Source organism: Dasypus novemcinctus, chromosome X (genome assembly GCF_030445035.2).
Source record: "Dasypus novemcinctus isolate mDasNov1 chromosome X, mDasNov1.1.hap2, whole genome shotgun sequence".
Lineage (NCBI taxonomy): Eukaryota > Metazoa > Chordata > Mammalia > Cingulata > Dasypodidae > Dasypus > Dasypus novemcinctus.
In genome coordinates this window covers 149,289,723-149,299,926 of record NC_080704.1, presented here as the reverse complement: position 1 = coordinate 149,299,926, position 10,204 = coordinate 149,289,723, and the positions used below count along the sequence as shown (strand labels likewise).

The window sequence follows — 10,204 nt, the reverse complement described above, 5'->3', positions numbered from 1 at the left end:
ATTTTTACTTATTTTTCTCACATAAAATTATTTTTCAACCATTCACTTTCAGCTTTCTTGTGTTCCTGGGTTTAAGGTGAGTTTCTTGTAGACAGGGTATAGATGGGTTATTATTTCCTTATCCATTTGGCCAATCTTTGTCTCTTGATTGGAGCGTTTAAACCATTAACATTCAAAGTTATTATTGTCAGGGAATTACTTATATTACCCATATTTTCTTTAGGTTTATGTATGCCATTTAAAAAAATAAATCTATGTGCTCACTTTGGTAGCACATATACTAAAATTGGAACGATACAGAGAAGATTAGAATGGCCCCTGAGCAAGGATGACATGCACATTCGTGAAGCATTCCATATTTTGGGGGAATCTCTTATATTTTTTAATATAACATTTTTTTGCGATTTATGTATCTTTTTTTAAGAAGACAATACAATGCAGCTTTAGATGCAAGTATAGATGGTGTCAAAAACACTTAGGAAAGCAAAAAGATACTGTAGATCTTCAAAGAGCATCTCCACAACCCACAACCTTCTTCCCAATAGTGGTAACACTGCATTTTTACAACATAATATATGTGTAGTTTTGGCTATTACTGGTGTATTATTGGGGGGGTGGGGGATGGAGGGAGTGATGGAGTGGGAGGAAGGGAGATGGGTAGGATGATTTGTGTTTAAATTTGGAACCTGATTGGGGAAATGGTGAAGCAGAGGACAAAACCAGAGACTTTGCCATGTTGTTTTTATGTCTCTTTTCATCTTTTTACTTCTTACACTCTCCTCCAACTCTCTCTCTCCTGTTTTTTTTCATTCAACCAGCAGATCTCCTTTTGTATTTCTTGAAGTACAGGCTGCTTATTGACAAACTATTTCTGTTTATCTGTGAATATTTTGAACTCTTAGTCTTTTTGAATGCCAGCTTTTTTTATATTCTTGGCTGGCAGTTTTTTTTTTTTGTTAGCACCTTAACTATGTCATACCACTGCCTTCTTACCTAACTGGTTTCAGATGAGAAATCAGTACTTATTCTCATTTAGCATCCCTCGAATGTGATAGATCTCTTTTCTCTTGCTGCTTTCAGTATTTTCTCTTTGTCTTAAGCATTGGACAATTGGACAAGTAAATGTCTTGGGGTAGACCTGTTAGGATTTATACTGTGTAGGGTGGTGTGCGCTGTACATCTGGACATATATGTACATGTCCCTCAAAGGAGTTGGGGAATTTTCAGCCATTTTTTCCTCCAACATTCCTTGTGCCCCCTTTCCCTTTTATTCTCTCTCTAAGATGTCTGTAATGCATATGCTTGTGCATTTACTGTTGTCATTCAATCCCTAAGTCTCTTCTGGATTTTTCCTATCTTTTTATATATCTGTTCTACTATCTGTGTTATTTCAGCTGTACTGTATTTGACATCCTTGATTTTTTCCTCTGCCTGTTCGAATCTGCTGTTACGCGCTTCCAGTATATTTTTTAATTTATTTTATTTTGCCATTCATCATCATCAAACCCATTATCTTTTTATATATGTTTACAATTTCTTCAGTATGTTCCCTCAGTGTCTTCTTAATATCCTTAATCTCTTCCTTCACTTCATTAAATTGATTCATGTCATTTGTTTGGACTTCCTGATTAGTTTTTCCATGTTTTGTATCTCCTCCTGATTTCTACTTTGTTTGGTAGACTAGGCCATGTATTCCTGCTTCTTAGTATGGCTTGTAATTTTTTATTGGTGTTTGGCATCTGTTTATCTTGATGTGCTTATTCAGTTTGGTTAGCCTCTCTCTCTACTCTATGCTTCTATTTTGTTGTTGTTTTTGTGTGTATGGTAAGGGATCACTTAGACATTTCATTTGTCTTATTCTATTTCCTTGCTGTTGTCTGTGTTCCCTTGAAAATAAATAGGACCAGGGAAAAGGAAAGAGATAAGAAAAGAAAAAGAAAATCAGTAATAATAATATAAAAGGAAGCCCGGCCGCCATGCGGTGGCCCCTTTAACAGCTGGCGGCAGTTGGGAGCACGCCCCACGGACCTGCTGCACGCTCCCGTGGCACCCCTGCTAGCCCGAGGGCAGGAGGAACGCAGTGTTGGGACGTGGGGGGGGCGCTGCGGGGAATGCTCGCCAGCCATCGGGACCCCCGTGTCTCCCCGCACAATGAGAAGGGGCTGGGTATCCTTGGAGATTCTTCGGGGACCAGGCTATTTCGGGATTTTGCAGGTCAGGAGGTGTCTGGACATCGATTTCGTGGGAAGGTAACAGAGAAAATTAGTGTGGAAGATAAAATTGGGACTCTCTTACACAGTGTTGGGGGCTGCGCACAGGACGCTCCCCCCCTGGGGCTGGCGGAGCCATGGCACCGGCGCTGGGGCGGCCATTCTCTGCAGTACTGGGGAATTCTTGAGACCTGAGCGGGCTACTGGGGGGCTGAGCGGGCAGGAGGCCTTCCCAAACTGATTTGGTGGGACAGTCGGGAGTTTTTTGTGAGGCAGGGAAATTTTAGATTTCTGACACTAATAATAGCGCCTCCAGCTGGAGCCCCGCCCCCAAGGCTGGCTGCTGATCTGCAGCAGCCTTGGATCGCAGTATGGAGACATCGCCTGGAGACTGTTTCGAGGGATTGCAGGGTGGGAGGCATCTGGAAGCCAATTAGAGGAATCTTTTGCAAGGCATGGGATTTCGGTTTCCGACACTGATACAGCGCTTCCGGCTAGAGCCCCGCCCCCTAGGACTGGCTGCGGATCTGCAGTGTCCTTAAATTGGCTGCAATATAGAGGCGCCCCCAACTGGCTGTTTCGGGGGCTTGCAGGGTGCGAGGTGTCCTGAAGTGGAATTGGTAATACAGTCACAGAAGAGACCCTAGAGAGAGGGGGAATTGCGGGTTTCGGACACATAGGTCAGAGTTTGCGGATGTGACCTCTCCCATAAGGCTGGCACCCAGCTGCGGGGATCCCTGAAGGCTGTGTTGCACTGCGGTGCTCCCAGACTCCCTGTTAACCAGACTTGAAGTTGCCAGGTCTGTGTCCCCTAAACCCTGGTGGCCCATACCCCAGAGACTCACACCTCTTGAGTTTGCAATATCACAGACTTTCCATCCCTGAATCTACCATGCCCTGAGGCCCATCTGAGGTCCTTGATTTTCCTAGCCCTCAACGTTTGCGTTTTGTTTTTTGTTTTTTGTTTTTAATTTTAATTTTTTTATTTTTTATTGTCCTGGTTGCTAATATTGCATTATTTCCTAGACTTTTCTCCCATTGTATCCCCCAAGGTCTTTTTTTTTTTTTTCATTTATTTAGGGGTTTTTTGTTGTTGCTGTTGTTGGTGTTCTATATCTTCATTTCTTTTCCTTACTTGTTCCCCTCCCTTTTCTTCACCCACCCCCCTTTTTCTTTCTTTCTTTCTTCTCTCTTTTTTTTCTCTCTTTTCTCTTGTCCCTCATTTTCTTCTTACTGTATTTTATCTTAATTATACAATAGGTGCTGCAGGGAACACCTCACATTTGTTGAGTTTCCTCATCCTCCGTTGCCTCATTTCTGTGTGAATTGGTTTTGGCTTCCTACACTATCCTCTTTCCCCCACATCTTGATATCCTCCATCATCTACTGTCTCTCCTATATTCCACCTCCCTTTTTTTAATCCCCAAATTGTCTAACTCTTAATTTTTAATACCTTTGTTTGGTTTTCTGTCTTTTATCCACTCTTGAAATTATTGCCTTTCTTTTCTCTTTCCCTCTCTCACGAAAACACTAGCTTTTTAATTCATACCATACTCCTCCCATATTCAGTCAACTACCTCATTATAGGTACTCTACTTACTGCTATAACTCTATAAAACTTACATGAATCTAATATCCATTCTCCCAGATCTCATATTGTTGCTCTGTTAACATTTATTACCAATACTACTTCACACATTTTCTTTTCTTACACAATTGCCTTTCCCTGGCCCTAATACTTTCCTTCAAAGTGAACTCAGCCAGCAATAAGAAATTAGAATAAGAAGAACAAAGTGACAAAGAGAGAATATAACACTTATGCAAAAACAACAGCTAATTAATCCCCAAGACTAGACAAAGAAGCTAAGGAACTGATTAAACCCGTCAAGATAAATGATGACCAGACAGCAACAAATATCTACAAACCAAACCAGTAATCAGGAAAACATGGCTGAATCCAAAGAACAAACTAAAAACCAGGAAGGGGAGCAGAACTTCCCACAAGTAATTGAAGATCTCAGAACATATATCACAGACAAATTTAATGAAGTAAAGGAAGAGGTTAACAATATGAAGACAACACTTAGAGGGGAAATTGCAGACATATGCAAAAAGATAACAGATATGATGGGAATGGACACCACAGTTCAAGAAATCAAAAATACACTCACAGCAAATAGCAGCAGATTAGAAGAGGCAGATCAGAGAATTAGCGATGTGGAGACAGTACATCGGAAATCAAACAGATAGTAGAATTGATCGATAAAAAGATAGAAAAAATCCAGCTAGGACATAGGGACCTGAATGACAATGCAAAATGCACAAACATACGTATTATAGGCATCCCAGAAGGAGAAGAGAAGGGAAAGGGATCAGAAGGAGTGTTGCAGGAAATAATGGCTGAAAACTTCCCAAATCTACTGAAAGAAACAGATGTACATATCCAAGAAGCACAACGCACCCCAAACATCAAAAACCCCAACAGGCCCACCCCAAGACATATATTTGTCAAATTATCCTATGTTCAAGATGAAGAGAAACTGTTGTGGTCCCTAGGGGAGCAGTGGCAGTCCCCCAGGTGCAACGGCAAGGACCAGGAAGGAATGAGGGTCCAACAGTGAGCCCTTGATACTAATGACTATGCTTGCAAGCCTATACGCCTGAAATAAGAACAAGGCCTAGAGCAGCACTGTGCCTAAGAGTTCCCTCCTGACAGCCTCCATGTTACTCAAATGTGGCCAGTCTCAAAGCCAAACTCAGCATGTAAAATCAATGCCTTCCCCCCAGCATGGGACATGACACCCGGGCATGAGCCTCCTTGGCACCGAGGGATCACTACCAAGTACCAGCTGATGACGTAAGTAGAAAATGACCTTGAATTAAAGGTTCAACGTGGGCCAGGAGAATATCCCTCTCTACATATAAATACAGGAGTTAAAAATGCTGTTTGACCAAAATTAAGGGGGAAATGGAAAGGACAAATGAGTTTATATGGCTATGAGTCTCTAAAAAGGAGTCTGGAGGTTGTCAGAAGGATTGCCCTTATGCACACCTGAGCAGAGTCCAAGAGACAGATAAAGTAGATACAACCCCAGGTATTGGTTCTTTTTTTTTTTTTTTAAGATTTATTTATTTATTTAAACATCCCCCCTCTGCCCCGGTTGTCTGTGTCTGTTTGCTGCATCTTGTTTCTTTGTCCGCTTCTGTTGTCGTCAGCGGCACGGGAAGTGTGGGCAGCGCCATTCCTGGGCAGGCTGCACTTTCTATCACGCTGGGCGGCTCTCCTTACGGAGCGCACTCCTTGCGTGTGGGGCTCCCCTACACGGGGGACACCCCTGCATGGCAGGGCACTCCTTGCGCGCATCAGCACTGCGCGTGGGCCAGCTCCACATGGGTCAAGGAGGCCCGGGGTTTGAACCGCGGACCTCCCATGTGGTAGACGTACACCCTAACCACTGGTCCAAGTCCGTTTCCCAGGTTCTTTTGAGGGCTAAAGAGACCCACAGGTTCTATGGTCATGGCAGATGGAGTTCATGCCATGTCAGTTAGCCCTTCTTTGGAGTTGGTGTTTCTGTGTGATGGAGCTGGACTCAGAGGGGATCTCTTTTCACAAACCTTTCATGCTACTTTACTGGAATTGTAGTTGGTGCTGGGGTTTAAGATACATCTAGGGGATCTGAATCTCTGGACTGACCATATGATAGCCAGGCCCTGAGCCTCAACAGACTTCAGCTCCTACACTCTGATTTATTGGACTTACCCCACTCAGCTAACATGGAGTTGAAGAATGTCAACCACCACACCATGGAGCCTAGAGTGCCTACAACTGAAAGCAGGAGGATTGCAGCCAGTATCCATGTGGAATCTAAGACCCCTCTTGACATAGATGTGGAATGGACACAACCAAGCCAAGGTCCACAGGAAGGAGGAATACAGTAAGGATTAGAGTGAACTTAATGATATTCTATTCATGAAGTATTGTGGTTAATAATTGAGAAAATGTGGCATTGATGTGGAAAAAGTGGCCATGGTGGCTGCTGGGTGCGGGGAATGGGAGGAAGAGATGAGATGTGGAGGCATTTTCGGGATTTGGAGTTGTCCTGGGTGTTGCTGCAGGGACAATTGCCGGACATTGTATGTCTTCCCATGGCCCACTGGATGGAACGTGGGAGAGTGTGGGCTATGGTGTGGACCACAGGACATGGGGTGCAGCGATACCCAGAGATGTACTCACCAGATGCAATGACTGTGTCATGATGATGGGGGAGAGTGTTACTGTGGGGGGAGTGGTAGAGTGGGGGCGTTGGGGGTGAATGGGGACCTCATATTTTTTGAATGTAATATTTTTTAAAAAATGAATAAATAAAATAAAATTAAAAAAAAAATATATAAAAGGGATCTCAATGGTCATTTGGGTTTTCTGCCAGGTTCAAGATGCATCTCTTGTTTCCATGTACTAGACTGCCTCACTTCTTTTTAAAGCAAAGGAGCCATCTGGAGGAGTGATGTCAGTGTATTAGGCACTGCTCAGCTCTTCACAAAAAAAAAAAAAAAAAACCAGCAGAGAAGGGTCAAAATCCTACTTGAATGAGCGTTTTTGGGAATCTGCAAAGCAAGAGGCTGCAGGGCATCATTCTAGAGGGAGATGGACCAAGGGAAAAAGTGAAGGGTAAAACCATGAATAGTTCATTCCTGTGACAGGAAACAGCAGGCACGTAAGTTCCATCCTCACGGCAAATAGCCGCCATGGACCCCATGGCTCTCACCAGCAAGTTGAGTGAGAATGAGCATTCCCTTTGAAGAAGATGGGTCTGGCAAATGGCGGAGAGTGGTTACTTTTCCGTGGGCTTGGAAACCTGAGCTCCCTGTGAACCTCTCAGAAGATACCAGCCAGCACTGAGGTTGTCCCAGGGAGAAAGGAAGGGGGAATCTACTCTGGCAGGCTGCAATACGCAGCCAACCTGGGGGAGAGGAACTTTGTCAGGAAGGGGGCAGACAGTCACCTATCCAGCCCAGACCCTGAAAACTGTTAGAAGTCCAACTCACCTAAGGGAAATGGGGATATGAAGATCCCAATAAGATTTTAAAACCTATGAAGCTGCTGTTGTGCAGTGGGGAAATTCCTTCCTTGGATATAAAAAGTTTGAGTCCCTGTACCTCCAAAGAGAAGGGACCCAGGGGGAGATAAGGCACACAGCTAGCACCTTATGATAGAGATCTTATGGACTGAGTTTCTACTACTTTGTTTTACACATTTTTTTGGATTTTTGTGCTTTCTTTTTCCTTTATTTTATTATTTAAAACTGGATACATCACCCATGGAAGGCAGGCTGTGGGGTGATTAATTGATAAGCACCAGGAGCCTGAGAAGGTTTTTAGGTGCCTAACAGGGAAGGCTGTTTTTCCTGGGTTGTTTCATTTTTTCACTTTTCATATTTTTACTTTTTAAAAGATACCTAGATTGCATAAATGTTACAGAGAATATATATAGGGGATTCCCATATGCCCTGCTCCCCACACCTCCCACATTTTTCCACATTAGCAACATCTTTCATTAGCGTTGTGTATTCATTGCAATTGATAAACACATTTTGGAGCATTGCCACTAAGCATGGATTATAGTTTACACTGTAGTTTACACTCTCTCCCTATCAATTCTGTAAGTTATGGCAAGATATATAGTGTCTTGTATTTGTCATTGTAATGTCACTCAGGATAATTCTGAAATCCCTAAAATGCCCCTTTATTACACCTGTTTTTCCCTTTTAATACCTTCAGAACCTCCAGTGAGTAGTTTCTTAGTTGCTGTTTTGATTCTTGCTTGTTCTTTTCCCTTTCTTTGTTTCCATTTTATTCTTTTACTTATTTTTTCAACCTACTGTATTTCTCTTCTTTTCTTAATTTTTCTGTCTTCAGTCTTGTTGCTTTTCTTCCATTCCATCACTACTTATTTGGTGTTCATTTATTCTTTTTTTTTCTCTCTCTTTCTTTCTTTTCCCTTTCTTTCCTCCTATTCTCATCTGTCTGGCTTTTTAACTTACTCTATTTTTTTGCTATATATGTTTTTCTCATTTTATTTGTTTTTATTTTCATCTCTCTGGCCTTTTGATTCATTTATATTTTTTCTTTCCATTTTGTTATTTTTAAATTTTTCTATTCCAACTCTTTATATTCTTATTCCTTTTGTATTTTTTATGATTTTTTACTCATATTGCTTAGTTTCCTAGCTCTTGCACAGCTCCACTTCTACTTCTTTTGTATGATCATTACTATTATTCTTTTCCTCTTCTTATCGCTTTCCTTTTCTCTGGTCCTACATTTTTTTTCAAGGGAGCACAGAAAACTTCAAGGACCTAGAATAAGAGGAACAGAGTATCAAAAATTAACCTTATCACACAAAAAGAAATAACAGAATAAAACCCTAGAGTGGAAAGAGAAGCAAACCAACCAAATAAGCTCATCAAGAAAAACATACTTAGACACTAGCTAAAAAATAAGGAACCACACTAAGAGACGGGAAGACATGGCCCACTCTAAGAAAAAGCTAAAAAAACACACAAAAGGAGATGCAGAATGTGGAAAAACTAATTTGAGATATCTAAACAAATATCATTAATCAACTTAATGAAGTGAAGGAAGAGATAAAAATATTGAGGAAACACTAGGGAATATACTGAAGAAATTGTAAACATACATAAAAAGGTAACAGACACAATGCTGATGAATGGCACAATTCAAGAAATTAAAAATACACTGGAAGCACATAACAGCAGATTTATTTTTTATTTTTTATTTTTTATTTTTTTTATTGACTTTGTAATAATATTACATTAAAAATATATATGTGAGGTCCCATTCAACCCCACCCCCCCACCCCCCCTCTCCCCCCCCAACAACACTCGTTCCCATCATCATGACACATCCATTGGATTTGGTAAGTACATCTTTGGGCACCTCTGCACCTCATAGACAATGGTCCACATCATGGCCCATACTCTCCTCCATTCCATCCAGTGGGCCCTTTGAGGATCCACGATGTCCGGTGATCACCCCCGAGGCACCATCCAGGGCAGCTCCACGTCCCAAATACGCCCCCACCTCTCATCTCTTCCTGCCCTTCCCCATACCCATCGTCCACCATGTCCACTTTTCCCAATCCAATGCCACCTCTTCTATGTGGACATTGGATTGGTATAACAGCAGATTTTAACAGGTAGAGTAAAGAATCTATGACAGATGGCAGTACATCTGAAATCAGACAGATAGTAGAACAGATAGATAGAAACAGAAAAAATACAGCAGGGATTTAGGGATTTGAATGACAATAGAAAATGCACAACCATATGCGTTATAGGCATCACAGAGGGAGAAGAAAAGGTAAAAGGGGAAGAAGAAATATTGGAGGATATAATAGCTGAAAATTCCCCAACTCTATTAAAGGACAAGGATGTACATGTCCAGGAAGTGCAGTTCACTGCAAAAAGTATAAATCCTAACAGGCCTATCCAAAGACATATACTTGTCCAATTGTCCAATTCTCAAGACAATGAGAATACCAAAAGTAGCAAGAGAAAAGAGATCTATCACATACAAAGGAAGCTCAATGAAAATAAGTGCCGATTTCTCATCTGAAACCATGTAGTCAAGAAGGCAGTGACATAATACAGTTAAGGTGTTAAAAGAGAAAAAACTTTCAGTCAAAAATTCTCTATTCAGCAAATCCAGCATTCCAAAATGAGGGAGAGTTCAAAATATTTACAGATAATCTGAAATTCAGAGAGTTTGTTCATAATAAGCCTACCCTTCAAGGAATCCTAGAAGGAATTGTGCAGCTTGGAAGGAAAAAACAGGAGAGTAAAAATTGGAGGAAAGTTTATGAATAACAAAAATGATAAAAGCAGAAATAAGAGCTACATATGGCATACATAAACCTGTAGAAAATATCGCTAGTGAAGTAATTCTTTGAGAGTAATAACATTGATTGATAACGGATT

The 10,204-nt window shown here is 41.4% G+C and overlaps 1 non-coding gene across 1 annotated transcript; it reads left to right on the top strand.

The window, feature by feature from the left end:
- Window positions 1-256: 256 nt before the first annotated feature.
- LOC111761364 (U6 spliceosomal RNA) lies at window positions 257-363 on the top strand. Its single transcript, XR_002794753.1, has one exon. It is a non-coding gene; the product is annotated as a U6 spliceosomal RNA (small nuclear RNA).
- Window positions 364-10,204: the final 9,841 nt, after the last annotated feature.